Source organism: Salvelinus sp. IW2-2015, linkage group LG27 (assembly GCF_002910315.2).
Source record: "Salvelinus sp. IW2-2015 linkage group LG27, ASM291031v2, whole genome shotgun sequence".
NCBI lineage: Eukaryota > Metazoa > Chordata > Actinopteri > Salmoniformes > Salmonidae > Salvelinus > Salvelinus sp. IW2-2015.
The window spans coordinates 22,270,108-22,287,959 of NC_036867.1; the positions used below are offsets into that span (position 1 = coordinate 22,270,108).

At 39.6% G+C, this 17,852-nt stretch overlaps 1 protein-coding gene across 1 annotated transcript in view; it reads left to right on the plus strand.

The window, feature by feature from the left end:
- Positions 1-1,230: 1,230 nt before the first annotated feature.
- Positions 1,231-17,852, plus strand: part of LOC111953779 (cadherin-12-like) — a 193,899-nt gene continuing 177,277 nt past the window's right edge. Inside the window, exon 1 of the mRNA XM_023973271.2 lies at positions 1,231-1,652. The gene's annotated coding sequence lies outside the window, so the exon portion shown is untranslated. The remainder of the gene's footprint in view (positions 1,653-17,852) is intronic.

Here is a 17,852-nt window from a genome sequence, read left to right on the forward strand (position 1 = left end):
GCCAAAGATGGGAGGTGCAGAAACAATTTTACAATCTCCAAATTCAGTTAGTCAGGCTGTTGAGTGGATGTTCTCAAGCAGTAAAATACTGCTCATCCTCAAGACAATCCTACTGTGATGTGGATTAGACATGCTAAATGCTAATGCCTCAGTAACCTTTTCCCAAGAGTGATGTATGTCATCTCCGTTTTTCTCATCACATTAAGATCTCATTTCAAAGGTTAAATCTCATGTTTCCTCTTCAATCTTCCAGAGGTGAAGGGGAGACAGTGTCTGATGTTCCGCATCATGGCCAAGTGGAGTGGAGAAGTCCTTGTCTGCATCCCAAACGGCACCCGATTCCGTATATAGTGCACTACTTTTAACCAGGGCCCATAAGGCTCTTTTCAAAAGTGCACTGTATAGGAAATAGAGTGCCATATTTGACACAACTGAGGAGTACTCCTCCTCCAAGTCGAGGAAAACTAGCAAGGCATTTAATCATGCAAGACATGGAAATATGAGGATGTAGGTCACACGTTAACGACAACCGACAGGCTTCAGAGGGACCAGGAAGTTTGTTTTGATTTTTAGATCAAGTCTTTGCTTTACTGCAGGGGTATAGGAAAGGTAAAGGGCTTGTTGTATTGTTTGTATTCAGTGTGAGGGATCATGAGGGCGTATTAGTGAAGCCAGCAGATGTCCCTGACTAATAAGAGTTAAGCCCTAATGGTAAACAAACCCCATCCCCTTCCTCACACATTACCGTCTTTGTTGCCAACACACACATGCATGCACGGGTGATCGTGCACACACACACACAAACACGCACATGCATTCAAACACACACAGGCAATACATACACTCACACACACAATTTTTCCCGTCCTCCCTCTCTCTCCTTCTCTCTCCTTTCTATCTTTCCTCTCTCTCCCTGCTCTGTCTCCTTTCTCACTACAGTACTCCCCAATTTCGGCAGCATTATCTGTGTACACATGAGCTTGGAAGAGACACCATCCCCAAGTGGCACTACTGTCTCTTTGATTAGAATATCCCCCAGTGAATACAGTACACATCACTGGCACTCTCTATGCAGAAGAGAGGGCTCTCCAGATCCCTATAATCTGCTTGATGAAGATCCCAGTGCTCCGGGGACCTAACAGGGGGCTGCCTCACACCAATCACGGCTGCCCCAGCTCCCAGCGTAAACGCAAGCCCTTCGCCACTGAGCCAGTCAGTGAGCCAGTCAGTGCTCACAAACCCTCGCTCATTCTCTCTCCCGCTCGCTCTCTCGCACACTCACACAAGCTTGCTCTCTTTCACACTGCTCTGGCACACTTTCTCTCTCCCCGCTCTCTCTCTTGCTCTCTCACTTGTCATTTTAAAACCATAGGGAGACTCCTACATTCTCTCTCCCTGTTTTGTACCTCTAGCGGCACGCACTCCGGCATCAACTCTGGCGTGGGCAATAGGCTTTGCACAGAAAAGGATAATGAAAGAAAGATACCAGAGATAGAGGTAGAGGTAAATGAGAAAAGAGGGAATCATAGAGAGGAGGCAAAAAGGAGAAGAGAGAAGAAGCGTATCTTGTATTCTACACAGGGAAAATAAGCGTGGAGGATAGTTTGACTGCTTGGATTAAGCTGGCTTTGAAACAGTGTGAATCAATCAAGGTATGTGTGCTGTTTACTTACCTCTTAGTTTGAGTGTTTATTWTTWTTTTTTTATGTAGGCTAGGTTGATATTGGGTATATTCCCCCTCCAAGTCAATAATGAACTAACTGAGTTATAGTGCCAGAAACTCATGGTCATTTCTGTCACCCCGCTGCTGCAAATGGCTTTCAAAGCCTCCTTGATGCCAAAGATTTTTTGAAGCTATAAATGTTTGACTTGTTTTATTCCCCCTCCAGCCAAATCAATACATTATTAGATGTTATCCCCACATGTTATTTGGATGTGCATATGGTGGATGCAGAACCAGCGGGTGTCCTTGAAACAGTTTTATCAGAAAGAGTTTGATGGAGACAGGAGGCTTGTGTTGTGCTCTGTTCTGTTCGGAGTGCAGGGTCAGTCATATTGAAGAATGTCTTTCAGGCATGTCTGTATGGTCTTTGGGTCAAGGCAAACCTATTGATTCATTCATAGATGACACAGGAGGTGTAAATGAATGCAGATTGGCAAAACATGCAACAAAACACCACTCACTGAGACTGTGTGATGCCCCCGTTTTATAAGTCACAGTGAGCTATTTCGGTTAATTTGCATTTAAAAGGTGATACTGCTTTTCAACTTGGTGTTGGAAAGTCTTCAAACATTGGTTATCAAACCATAGCCTGTCAAGTGGTTTGGGCAACTTCAAGGTGCTGATTTCAACACTGACTTGAGGGATACCAAAAAGCAGATGCCAATTTTGGGGGGATTGCATGTGGTTCAGCTTCACAATGCTGCTTAACACTCTTGTAATGAGAAGTAAACAACAAATTGCATCACTGTATTTTGTAAGATCATTTTTGTTAGAGATTCCCTTTACGGAAAATCTGAGTTCCAATAAGTTCCAATCACCTCGATAATACAAATAACTGTAATAATAACAGTAAACATAAAGGTGTGAGTTTTAATTTGCACTTTTCAATCAAAACACAACACAGTCTGCTTTGGAATGCTCACATCACAGGTATGACATGCTAAAATGCATATTATAGCTCATGTTTACATATGTACATTTATTAATGTACTTAATGGATTAAAGTATTTATTGTGGTATCCATGGAGATTAGTACCAACAAACTGAGTGGATATGAAAAAGGAAACACACTAGGGTTGGGCTCAATTCGTATTGAAGAAAGTCAATTCAGGAAGCGATTTGAATTTAAAGTTCAGGAAGGGTCACATTTTTTAAATAAATACCTTCTACTTTTCAATTTATTGAGAAGTCATTTAAAATAAATGTCATTTTTTCGATTATTGAATTGGGATTTTAGTGTTGTTAAATTACTTATTTTAATTCGATTCGAGCCCTGCAACACACACTATCTGATATGCTGCATTTGGAATATGGGTTTACAGATGCACCCTGTCCCTGTTCATTCTACAGTAGCAGATGCTTACTCAGGTGAGCTGTAGAAGGTGAGATGAGGACAACATATTAAAGAGCTACACTGCTACACCACCCATACCCGTAGGGTTTACATGTGGGGAGATATAGTGCGTGCCTTCAGAAAGTATTCATACCCCTTAACTTATTCCACACTTTGTTCTGTTACAGCCTGAATAAAACTACTAATAATTTCTCAACAATATACACACAATACCCTTTAATGACAAAGTGAAAACATGTTTTTTTTTTAATGCTTTTATGAAATACAGAAATATCTAATTTATGTATGTATTCARACCCCTGAGTCAATATGTGTTAGAATCACCTTTGGCAGCCATTACAGCTGTGAGTCTTTCTGGGTAAGTCTCTAAGAGCTTTGCACACCTGGATGGTACAATATTTGCTCATTATTTTATTCTAAATTCTTCAAGCACTGTTAAATTGGTTGATGATCATTGCTAGACAACCGTTTTCAAGTCTTGACAAATATTTTCAATCAAATTTAAGTCAAAAGTGTAACTCAGCCACTCAGGAACATTCACTGTCTTTTTTGGTGAGCAACTCCAGTGTAGTTGGGCCTTGTTTTAAGTTATTGTCCTGCTGAAAGGGAAATTCATCTCCCAGTATCTGGTGGAAAGCAAACTGATCCAGGTTTTCCCAGTGCTTAGCTCCATTCCGTTTCTTTTTAACCTAAAAAACTCTCCAGTCCTTAACGATTACAAGCATACCCACGACATGATGCAGCCCACACTATGCTTGAAAATATGGAGAATGGTAGTACATAATGTGTTGAATTGGATTTGCCCCAAACATAACACATTGAATTCAGGACATTCAAAGTTAATTGCTTTGTCACATTTGTTGCAAACAGGATGCATGTTTTGGAAATGTTTTGTTCTTTACAGGCTTCCTTTTTTCACTCTGTCCCTTAGGTCAGTATTGTGGAGTGACTAAAATGTTGTTGATCCATCTTCAGTTTTCTCCTATTACAGTAACTGTTTTAATGTCACCATTGGTCTCACGGTGAAATCCCTGAACAGTTTCCTTCCTATCCGGCAACTGATAGGAAGGAAGTGTGAAGTGTTCCAAAAACACATCTTTCACATGTGAAATGTCACATGCAAAGCATTTTTTTAAATGTAACTTTTATTTAACTAGGCAAGTTAAATTCTTATTTACAATGACGGCCTACCCCGGCCAAACCCGGACGACGCTGGGCCAATTGTGCACCGCCCTATGGGACTCCCAATCACAGCTGGATGTCATACAGCCTGGAATCAAACTAGGGACTGTAGTGACATCTCTTGCACTGATATGCAGTGTCTTAGACCTCTGCGCCCCTCGGGAGCAATTCCAAGAACATGTTTCACATGTGAAATTTCAGATTAATGATCTCACTTAGCCCGTCTGGGAACGCCAATGAAAAAAAGCCAATGAAATTGCAGAGCGCCAAATTCAATCAACAGAAATCTCATAATTCAATTTTCTCAAACATACAAGTATTAGACACCATTTTAAAGATACAATTATTGTTAATCCAACCACAGTGTCCGATTTGAAAAAGGCTTGTCCGCGAAAGCAGAACATATCATTATGTTAGGTCAGCAACTAGTCACAGAAAGCATACAGCGATTTTCCAACCAAAGAGAGGAGTCACAAAAAGCAGACATAGAGATAAAATGTATCACTAACCTTTGATATTCTTCATCAGATGACACTGCCGGGACAACATGTTACACAATACATGTATGTTTTGTTCGATGAAGTTCATATTTATATCCAAAAACATCAGTTTACATTTGGCTTTGCCTCCAAAACATCCTGTGAATTTGCACAGAGCCACATCAAGTTACAGATATACTCATAATAAAGATTGATAAAAGATACAAGTGTTATTCACAGAATTAAAGATATATTTCTCTTGCAACCGCTGTGTCAGATTTCAAAAAAACTTTACGGAAAAAGCAAACCATGCAATAATCTGAGTACAGCGCTCAGACAACAAATCAAGCCAAACAGATATCCGCCATGTTGGAGTCAATAGAAGTTAAAAATAGCATTATAAATAATCACTTACCTGTTATGATCTTCATCAMAATGCACTCCCAGGAATCCCAGTTCCACAATAAATGTTTGATTTGTTCGATAAAGTTCATCTTTATGTCCAAATACCTCCTTTTGGMTAGCGTGTTTAGCCCAGTTTTCCAAATTCATGACGCGCGATCACTAGGAGCAGACGGAAAGTCAAAAAATGCCGTTACAGTCCGTAGAAACATGTCAAACGAAGTATAGAATCAATCTTTAGGATGTTTTTAACATAAATCTTCAATAATGTTCCAGCCGGAGAGTTCCATTGTCTTCAGAAATGCAATGGACTCAAGCTAACTCTCACGTGAACGTGCATGGTCAGCTCATGGCACTCTGGGAGAGACCTTACTCAATCCCCTCTCATTCGCCCCCACCTCATATTAGAAGCATCAAACAAGGTTCTAAAGACTGTTGACATCTACTGGAAGCCGTAGGAAGTGCAATATGACCCCATAGACACTGTGTATTTGATAGGCCAAGAGTTGAAAAACTCCAAACCTCAGATTTCCCATTTCCTGGTTGGATTTTTCTCAGGTTTTCGCATGCCATATGAGTTCTGTTATACTCACAGACATCATTCAAACCGTTTTAGAAACTTCAGAGTGTTTTCTATCCAAATCTACTAATAATATGCATATATTAGCAACTGGGACTGAGTAGCAGGCAGTTTTCTCTGGGCACATAGTTTTTCCCTATCCCAAACAGGTTTTAACTGACAGCTCTTTGAAACGCCTATGTCAAGAATCTTGGATGCAGTGTTGCAGTAAAATAATCTCAAGCTAATTTGTTGATATACAAAGCAACTCCAACAACATTGAAATTGCATCATTAGCTAGGTTTCCATTCAACTGGTAACAGATTTGAATGCAAATATTCTAAAATCTGCATAAATAAAAGATACATCTTTTCACAAAAGGTTTGTTGCCATCAAATTGACTTGTTGCAGAAAAACGACTGTGCTTGATGAAATACACATAAAAATAACTTCCGCTGTAAAAAAAAAGCGAGTTAAATGGGTGTCTTTTGCATTTTCATCTCAATGATTCTGTCACAAAAACAATGATGCGTTACAAAGATAATGTGCCCACTCTAGTATTAGCTTGTGTGATCTAGCCAACAGCTGGTAGATACAGTGCGGGTATAGCCTACATGATGAGATTATTATTATTATGGACAAAAGAGTAAGATCATTTTTATTTGTCAAACGACAGCCAAGCATCGATCATCATGTCACCAGAATAATAAGACCCTCTATATTTATTGGAAAAGCATCAAGCTCATCAACTTGCACTTTCACCACCCTGTGAAGTTCATCATAATGTATTTAATCTGTAGCCTAATAAACTGTATGCTTTCCAGAGACGTAGTGGGAGGACCACACAACATGTCATTGCGTGACTTCAGGTTTACTTCAATATGATGGTTATCAATATGATGGTTATCATATCAATATTTGCTTATAAAAGTTTTCACACTGCCATTTCTCACATAATTAATTTTACAGACACAAAAATATCCCACCTTGTCTAGCGTATTTGGTTATGTCGACATTGAGAAAGATTACCGTCAAATTGATGTTTCTATCAGGCCTTTCGTGATTTTTTTATGACCCTTCCCACCCTTTTGTTCCATGCTGGCTGAAGACCTAGCTAGCCAGTAACTAGCGAACACCAGACACAGATGAAAGAGAAGAAATGTAAGTATATTTGCCATAGACGAATAGTGTAAACGTTTAAATATATGTGACACAATTCAGGAAACAAGGTATATGTTGCAAGTCACAGGAGAGCCGTTTGAACTTACAAAATATTTTTTCATCAAAATGCGTTTTTTGGCAGAATTGCCTTCTCGAACATGTGAACTTTCATGTGCCTTAATAAAACATGTTTATGCCATCTGTAAATACGAAAAGTTGATATTTAGTAAATATTTAAAGTTGTTAAATTAAGAGCCTAGTTGGTTTAGCCAAAGTCAGAAACCTTCCCGACAACCATGATTGGCTGAGATAATGAGTGGGCTGGACATGCCGAGAGATGAGTTTCATCTTGTGTCTATAAAATGAGCTGCTCATTATGCATAGTTTTTTCTAAAGATATAACGTTAGCCATGGAGAACTGCAAATGTGTTGCTACTGTTTTCAATAACATTGCTGCCCTGAATTTATCAGGCGCTATCGACAAAGGTCAGTGGGAAAAAGTTGTGATGGACTACTTTCTGGAGGACGATCGTGCCATGCTTGACCTGCTCTGACTCTGAAAATGAATCAGACGACGAGGAAATCCCTGATTTAGGTAAAAACATTTTCATTGAYGAAAACTTTGTAGAGTCTTCTGATGACGGTGATGGGGAAGAAACAGAGATCAACAGTGTTGTTGTCACAGAAGAAATTTACAGAGTTTTGAAATCAATGGAACACAACTGGCCAAACAAGCTGTGCAAACTAAACGGAAACAACAAAGGACGTCTTATTTGATGAAAGGGGTTGCAGTCTGCCYTGAATCTTTCATTCATGTATTCGGGTAKGAATCTAGCTATAGTTTCAGATATTATATGTTTCTAATTTTGTCAAAGTTGTTGTTTTCATTGCAAGTTAAGTCTGGCTGTAAGTTAGCCAGCTGGAGTTCGATGGCTGGCTTGCTAGCTAACGTTAACGTTGAACTTAACTTATTTGGTTAACTGTAGCTATGACAAATCGGTTTGTATTGTGAGTAACGTTACTCTATGGATTGGGATTATAGTTATTTCTTTAGCTAGCTAATGTTAATGTGACACGTCTAAACAAAATACCCAAAGTTAAAGCTTGCTATTAGCTAACTAACATTAGCTGAGGTTAGATGGCTGGTTCGCTAGCTAACATTAATTTATGTGTATGAATTGTGTGTAACGTTAGTGATGTTTTCTCAGAATGCCATTTCGCATAGCTAGTTATAGCCTAATGTTAGCTAGCTAACATCGAACATATTTGGTTAACTCTAGGTAGCTATGACAATCGGTTAGTATTGCTAATTAAAGCTTGCTGTTAACTAGCCAGCTGATGTTAGATGGCTGCCTAGCTAGCTAACATTACGTGTGTAGTGATGTTATGTCAGAATGCCATTTCGCATCTATTGAATACTAATGCAAACATATTTGTATCTGGAATTTGTCTTTCAGCATCAGTAGAACACGCCTGACTCTCCTCCACCAGTCATACAAGGAGAATGGTCTAATGCCTCCTATCAAAAAGAGAGGTGGCCCAAGCAAACAAAGGCAGCAGCGCAGTCACAACTATATGCACCATTTCTTCACCAACTACGGAGGTGGGGAAACACATCTGGACCTTAATTGTGATAACTGCGGTGGCCAAAACAAGAACAATTTTTGCTCTGGCCTCATCAAGCAGCGCTTCAGAAAGACCAGAGTGGACACTTTGTCTGAAATTGCTGGTGTTGTGAATGACAGCACTGTGACAGGGGTCAACATCCCACAGCTGGTTGGACTGGAGGATGGTACGGTGCTGGTGGAAAGCTATGGCTGGCAACAACACCTGACTACGTACTTCAGGCCGCTGCCACAAATCAAACAGTACCAGCACTTCAGGTGAAAATAATTTTCATTGCATTGCATGAGGTTATTTTTCTTATCTAAACTTGGGAGGTGAATTGATGTTGTGCAGGGTTGTAATGTCTTCAAAACATGTTTTTTTATTCCCTGTTTTACAGCTTTGATAGATGTTCATACATTTTCCTTGACACCCAAAAGTACTCGTTACATTTTGACAGGAAAATTGTCCAATTCGCATAGGAGAACATCCCTACTGCATCTGATCTGGCAGACTCACTAAACACAAATGCTTTGTTTGTCAATTATGTCAGAGTTTTGGAGTGTGCCCCTGGCTATCCGTCAATGATAAAAGAGAACAGAAATTGTGCCATCTTGTTTAATATGAGGAATTTGAAATGATTTATACTTTTACTCAAGAATGACAATTTAGTACTTTTTACACCACTAGATATGGCTGGAGGATGTAGCATTTCTTTCACATGACCCATCAATTTAGATAAGTATGTCTGGGTAAGCGTCATCTAATATTCATACATTTTTTTATCTAGACTATCTGTTTACATGGAATTGTTCCTTATTGTAGGCTACTACCACTTTTAGTCTTAATCTTCACTACACTGCTCACTGTTTAGCACATGACCTCATGTGATCCTTAAACAGATGAGTAGGGCTGGCTTAAGAGGGCTTGAACAATGCTGAATGGGTGTAGACAAAGGAGAGCTCTCTAGTAGGTACCAAAACATTCAAAGGCCCTTTTCAAAAAAGTGAGTTTACAAGTGTATCAACTTCCAAAACAGAATTACTTTTCCATTGTTCCTAAAAAATGCTTGTATGATATACCATTTTGTAGCTATTGAGTCTCTACTTTTATCCAATGTAAAAAAAAAACATTTTCAAATTTTGCTACATAAGACCGAATCCAGGTGGTGAGTCACATATTTGCTGACACCCTACAGTCCAATTGTGTCACCAATCTATATAGCTATATAATCCACACCCCTCTACAAACACGCCTTCTCCGATGTTGGATACAATGTGGTAGTTATTTAAATTAGGTAAGAGGATATCCGGCAAAAAGTTCCCATTAAGTGGAATTTGCACAAAACCCTCTTTAAAGTGCAGCAGATTAGAAACACATAATGTTACAACCTTTACAGAACAAAGAGTGCCGCTACTCAGCACAATCTTGACATGCTTAAACTGCTACAACACGCCCACTGGCGGTTGATACAAATACATATATATTTGACCACGGCCCCAAACATGCTAATGCACCTCGCCAGTACATTGCCCCTACCTAAATCAAATCACATTTTATTGTTCACATACACATATTTAGCAGATGTTATTGCAGGTGTTGTGAAGTGCTTGTGTTCCCAGCTCCATCAGTGCAGTAGTATCTAACAATTCACAACAATACACAAAAATCCCAAAGTAAAAAAAATGAAATGAATAAATATACAGTATAAATATTAGATTGAGGAATGCCAGAGTGGAATAGAATACAGTATATACATATGAGATGAGAAAAGCAGTACGTAAACATTATTAAAGTGACTAGTGAGTCCAAGTCTATAGGGCAGCAGCTTCTAAGGTGTAGGGTAACATAACCGGGTGGAAGCCGGCTAGTGATGGCTATTTAACAGTCTGATGGCCTTGAGATAGAAGCTGTTTTTCAGTCTCTTAATCCCAGTTTTGATGCACCTGTACTGACCTCGCCTTCTGGATGATAGCGGGGTGAACAGGCCGTGGCTCGGGTGGTTGATGTCCTTGATGATCCTTTTGGCCTTCCTGTGAGATTTTTTGATATAAATATGCACATTATCGAACAAAACAAACATGTATTGTGTAACATGATGTCCTATAAGTGTCATCTGATGAAGATCATCAAAGGTTAGTGATTAATTGTATCTATATTTCTGCTTTTTGTCACTCCTATCGTTGGCTGAATAAATGGCTGTGTGTGTTTGTGACTTGGCTCTGACCTAACATAATCATATGTTGTGCTTRCGCTGTAAATACTTTTTGAAATCGGACACCATGGGTAGATTAACAAGACGTTTATCTTTCATTTGCTGTATTGGACTTGTTAATGTGTGAAAGTTACATATTTCAAAAAAATATTTTTTGAATTTCGCGCGCTGCCTTTTCAGCAGAATGTTGTCGGTGTTCCACTAGTGGAACCCCTGGGCTAGAAAGGTTAAAATCCTTGATGTCTCTCTGGAAGGAAATACTCACGTTGAGCTTGTCTACTTTATTATCCAGATACAAAGTAKTATACTTTGGAAGTGCTGGATGGTGTGCATGTCTCTTGAGTCGGACCAGAAGTCCACTCCTAATACCTCTTCTCCGGTGACGGTGTTTTGGAGGATAATAAGTTATATTGCCCTGGGGGTACGAACAAAGGATCCAATTTGGGAAAGTTGTATTCCTGCACGWAATGCTGGTGAGTTACCGACTCTCTGATAATCAAATGTTATTTCCGGCTTTATCTAAAAACACAAAAACATTTCTGTGCCAATGATGTAAGAAATAACACAAAYAAAACAAAATAGTACAGTTGCTTAGGAGCTAGAAACAGAGCTGCCATATCTGTCGGCTCCATCTTACAAAGTGCAGTGATGATCATACCTTATATAAAGTACCACAGAATGTGTCATAATACACATAAAACCTTGTGGTCAAAAAGGGAAACGGTTCCAATCATTTTTCCACATTTAATTTTCCCATAGGGAAGGGCTGTGTTCCATGTGGTCTTACCCTGGTGTGAGTCCATAGGCGGAAATCCCAGGGGGGACGGGGGGGACACGACCCCCCCCATCCTGGGAAAAATATGATTTGTCCCCCCCAATCTATCACTGTAAACATAACTATGTAATTTCAATAATATTAATAATACGCAATGAAAGCAGTTGTGCTGATTATAGACACTTAATAGCGCCTTTTTAAGTTTCAAAAGATTGCGACCACCCCGCCCTTTGCCTCACAATGGTTTGATCCACTGCCATTCTTAGCTGCACAAGTAATAGAGGTTCGATTCTACTGTCCGAAAGGCAACATGTACGTAACTGACGTGAGGTTAATCCAGTCAATCGCGCCATAGCAATGTTTACATTTTTATGTGGCAGGGTTCACACACTAGCTGAATTTGCAGAGCTAGCGCGCAAACTAAAGCAAACATTAACTAGCAAGCTAGCTAGTACCTATTCCATTAATGTGGCGTCGTCAAAGATGGTATCTTTGCTATCGTCAATTTATTCCAGATCAGCATCAGCTTTAGTGCTTCAAAGTCCCTGTGATAAGGTTAGCTATAAACTGAAGTCCAAACTGAAGCAGAACTACACTCTCTTATACATTGTCTTAAATATATTTAATGGTTCTGTTGCAAAAGCTAAATTGTGCCTAGTGAACTTTTTACATTTATTTTATTTAACTTTTTTTTTTTTAAGATTATAGCAAACACCACAGAAACGGAATGGTGCTCGCTAGCTTTACAAATTCAGCTATTGTTGGAAGCCAGCCAATATGAAACAAACTATATAAATTAGGAAAGGTTGTAGCATATGTTGTGTAAATGTGTGTGTTGCAGCTAGACCGGCCAGCCACCAGTAGAAAAATGCAGAAAAAAGTAAAAAGACGGACATCAGAGTATTTTTTCAGTACACCAAAACGCAAAGTAAGAAACTCTAGTAGCCTAATATCTCAAAAGACAGTTGATAAAATGTTCATAAGAAAGAAGTGAATGCTAATGGAATGTTTCACAATGATTCATTAGGCAGAGCAGCAACAGATGGCACACAGACAGCAGAGCTGGGGCAGATAGGCAGGGACAGATTGGCAGAGACAGAGTCTCACGGTAAGTTTTTGAGTCTTTGTTTGGCAACATTATGAAAGTTCTCAATTTTTTTACTTGTAAAAATAGGGACATCAATTGGAAAATGCCATGGATCTACCCCCGCTCTCAACTTAAACTATGACTAAAAACTAAGATTTGTTTATGGCAATTGGTTATTGCTGTTGTGATTAATGTGTAGTTTTGGCGGTACCCGGTAGTTAGGAGTACGCAAACACCTTATTCTTTTCTAGGAGACCAGACTGAGTCTGTGAGGTGGTGAAGGAAAGAGCCAGGGAGTAGAGACTCAGAGAACAATGTCCCAGCCACGGCAGGACCAGGTCACCCTTGTTGCCAGCAGCACCAGTATAGGGGACAGTGGCCACACATTGTCCAGTTACCCTCAGTGATGGCCACCAAAAACCATATCAGTAGCCACACCCACAATTTTTTGAACCGCAAACTCTTGCCAACAGAGTGTTGACTTTCAAGAGGCCCCCAAAGCACAGAATGGAAATTCTGAACCAATCATGCAATACAATCATCGAGGCCATTGCAAGGCTGAGATTAGGTCTCTTCCGACTTGTACCATTTTTTATTAATTGTGATCCGTACTCAAGATGTCTCTGGTGCTGAACAGGAGAGTGTTCTTTTGCATTATGTTGACAAATACCTTGTCCCTCACCGAGGATTTATTGGCATACAGCAGGTGTCGGAGAACAACCAGCGCGAGCCGCATTGCAAAGTGGCAACTTGAATGTTGTTGAGGCTCATTTCCCATGTCTGCTTACGTGCGGCCCAGAGTTTACGGCATGGCTGCCTCAAACCATGGCAGGAAAAATACACAGGTGCCTTACAGGCCATATTGTGAGTAAGGTCAGCAGCCATATAGCCCTACTAATGTCCATTGTGAGCACACTGTGTAATCTGATTACACAGCTGCTGCCTCAGCCTCCCACTGACTCCGGGATTCCCTTTTCTTGGGTAACCATCAAGTTAGGTGTCCTCTATGGGCCAGTCAGGAAAGTTAAGAGCATGTTGAATCAATTTGCCACGTCCCAACAGAAACAACACTGCCCACCCCGGAACCCTATGTCCAACAAAGGTGGCACTCTCGGAATACCTGCTATTAAGCTGTGCTAGCGCAGTATGAGCGGGTACTAGCAGCCTAGAGCGAGAGTAGTTTTTAGTACATGACAGTACACGACAGTACAGCTTACAAATTATTTTTCATGTTATTTTATTTAAAATTGCATACTTTGTGCGACATACTTGTCCATAGCTGCTGTTTGAAGAGTTGAGACACGACTGAAGGAATATTTTGTTTGATTATTTGGGTTTTTCATTGAAGTAGTATATTTTGCTTTTAGAACTGTACTTATTTTAAGCTTTTGTTCTTGTAAAGATATTGTAGTAGACTCAGGCCAGTGGCACATTTAATGACTATATAAATGTATCAGAAAAAGTCAAATTAAAAGGTCAATTCAATACGGAGACTAACTTTGTGATGGTTCTCAATGGAGATTATTTTAGATGAGATCACACCATGTTCATTGTATTTATGAAAACTACACCCATACAGTGTACAGTACCATTGCTACCTACTGGCCTTTCTTGATATTGCTAGTTGTAAGTATGAATASCTGCATACATACTGGACTGGTAAGGAGCAKTGCTATAACTATTATTAYTAGTAGTATTATAATGATTTAAACATTTGAACAAGTTGGTTAAACCCTTCAGTTAACTACTGTACCTATCAATTATTCAGTTGTAGGAATTATGGTTCCTCAATATACATTTAACATATTACAACGTAGGCTATGTGTTACAGCACTACTTTTGGTGTCCCCCTCAGMAATTGCTCTTGAGAAAATGTAATGTAATTGTCCCCTCCAAGGTTGATATCAGATTTTCGCCCCTGCGTGAGTCTTTCTAGGACAAGGTGACTTTTAGCAATATATTCACCTGTATTTACTCCCCCCTAAAATAAATTCTAATTAGCTGCTAATGTGGCTATAATAAATAACTACAAGTGCCATGATGATCTGGATGAGACCGCCGAATCAAGGCAATTAACTATCTAATGTTAGCTTAATATAGTACTGAATAAATTAGCTACATTTCTTTAAATTGTGAATTCTATGAATTGTCTTGTGCAAATTTTTTATTGACACAATACCTGTTAGCAAAGGTGTCAGCTAGAGACGGGATCTCTAGTCTTGCATGCCTACTTTGTTGCACATTAGATTTTCGAATCTGAGAGTGAAGAGTGCCAAAAATATTGATTCAAGTCCCCTTTTCAGAGAGAGGTTTACATGGTATCAAAACATCACGCCAGGGTAAGCCAACCCAAAACAGAGCCCTTATTTAAGTATTTCAAAAAATCCTTTATTGGAAAAATGAATGGTGAAAAAGCGATTGGAAGCATTTACCTGTATGAGCGCTAGGTTTTATGTGTATTATGACACCTCCACTGTGGGGCTCTATTCAAAATATTGGGTAGAACAATTTTCCATTATACCTACAAGGTACCAAACTCTACCATGTGAGTTCATATGTATACCTGTGAAGTGTACCTTGGACTTTTTTGTACCCAAGGGAACGTCACTGTACCCTAACCATATGCTTATTTTTTGTGAGTTTGTAAAAACATATTCCAAGCAGTAAGAATGGACCTGGTGGCACTGCAGAYACATCGATGCACTCAACCGAGAGGTTGCAAGTTAAAATCCCCAAAGCATTCATGCATACTCTGTCAAGTGTCCCTGAGCACTGCTAATTTTACATTGATGCTATGTTGGTGATGTTAATTGAACAATTTCCTTGATTCTGGGCAGTTTTAAGCTTTTAGCAAAGTGCAGAAATGTATTATTGCCAATAAGTCTGCAGCATTATATATTTTATGCAGCAGMACTTTTTAGGTTTATTTCACGAGATCAAGTTTCCATGTTGTCGCATGTCTAGTTTCAAATGATCTCACGGGATCTTCATGTGGTTTTTCCAAAAGGCTATTAGATTTGTTAACTGTTAAACTGTACATTAAAGCAAACTGCAACTGTACTGTAAACCGCATAGCTATCCAATTATCTTTGAATAATCCACAGCACTTATTGTTGTATGACAGGCATGCATCTCCCACAACAAGAGAGCAGCAGATACATGCAGCCGAGTTGTGACATCCCCTCTGAACCCTCCAATGCAGTTCTGATTGCCAAATGGCACCTTATTCTCTACATCAGGGCTGTCCAACCCTCTTCCTGGAGATCCACTGTCGTGTGGGTTTTCAGTCCAACCCTAATTTAACACACCCGATTCTACTAATTAGCTGCTCAACAAGACCTAAACTAGCCTAATCAGATACGCTAAATTAGGGTTGGACTGAAAACCTACAAGACAGTAGTTCTCCAGGAAGAGGGTTGGGCAGCCCTGCTCTATATAGTATAGTACTTTTGACCAGAGCCCAAAGGGAGTGCACTATTAAGGGAATAGGGTCCCATTTGGGACTCATCCAGTGTCAACAGCTCCTCATGGTTCTACCCGCTCTCGCTGTACTCCATGTCATTTTAATGGAAAGATTGAGTGGTTCTACAAAAAAAGCACGTCCGCAAAGCCCTCACTGTCGCCATATTAAATCATCAGCAGCACTGTTGGACTGGGGGAAAGAGAAGGGTCTGCATCACAAATGGCACCTTGTTCCCTTTATAGTGCAGTAATTTAGGACACTGGTCAAAAGTAGTGAACTCTATAGGGAATAGTGTGCTATTTGGGATACAGAGAGAAAAGGAGGGTGTTTATGGATGTGTGTCCTTTACCCATTAACATAAGCAGAGCAGAGACCATCAGTCACCTGGATATGCCACCTATCACCACATTCTGCTGAATGTGTCTGTCAAGAGCCTTGAGCTTAAATGGGATCAATACTTGAGATCATTTGGAGTCTCTAGACTCTCCTCCTTGGGCTCTTCAATCTTCGCCCTCATGCAATGGACTCATCTTGACATTGTACTGTGCTAAATTATGTGTGTGGGTTTGTGAATGATGAAGGGGGGAGTGTGTGTGTGTGTTCCCCTCACTGCCATTTGTTAAACTGTGGGCATTGTGGTGTCCTTTATACCTTGAACACTCTGTACTACAGTACTTCTTGGAGGGGGAGGACTATACCTGTGGTATGGTCATTTTTTAAATATGAACTCATCACTGATTGAAATATGTTGTTTGTATAAACCATTACAGCAAAAATACACTAACATTGTGACGAGAGCGTACTGTCATACCTTCGTCAACTTGGTTTTCAGGGTGCTGCACTGTGGATAAAAATAGGCTTTATTTCATAATGGGATGCTATCTGAAATTCCGGCCACACTTCATAATGGGAGGATGTTATTGCAACCTCAGAAACAAATTTGCATGTTTGTTGGAATTAAAATTATTTGAAGTAGTTGTATCAACAATTGTGTCAAAATGTTTTGCTTTTTTTTATACAAGCCTAAAATGAGGTACCAAACCTTTCATTGTGTCATAGGTGATTTTTGCAATTTTCTTACTTACTTTCAGGAATTTTGAGAATACTTACATTACATTTGATATAATGTGCTTATTTTCTTGGATCTACATCTCTACAATGATCTCGCTGTGAGGAAAATAGACTTGAAGCGTAAACTATGCTGCTCCAAGTGAGCCTCGCTTCGCAGAAATGTAGCTTTTGGTGCAGTATAGCATGTCTCAAAAATCACCCAAAAATCACCAGTGGCTCACGTTACAGAGACGTTACGGAGATGTGACAGCGTTTTTTTTGTGCTGCCATTAACTTTTACTTGGTACTCATCCCGGATCCGGGAGCACCCCCATCAGTAAAAAAGCTGACTAGCATAGCCTAGCATAGCGCCACAAGTAAATACTAGCATCTAAATATCATGAAATCACAAGTCCAAGACACCAGATGAAAGATACAGATCTTGTGAATCCAGCCATCATTTCTGATTTTTAAAATGTTTTACAGGGAAGACACAATATGTATTTCTATTAGCTAACCACGATAGCAAAAGACTCAACTTTTTTCTCTCCACCATTTTCTTACTGCATGGGTAGCGTTCACAAATTCGACCAAATAAAGATATAAATAGTCACTAACCAAGAAAAAACTTCATCAGATGACAGTCTGATAACATATTTATTGTATAGCATATGTTTTGTTCGAAAAATGTGCATATTTCAGGTATAAATCACAGTTCTACATTGCAGCTGCAATCTGAAATAGCGTCGATGCAGCCAGAATAATTACAGAGACCAACGTCAAATACCGAAATACGC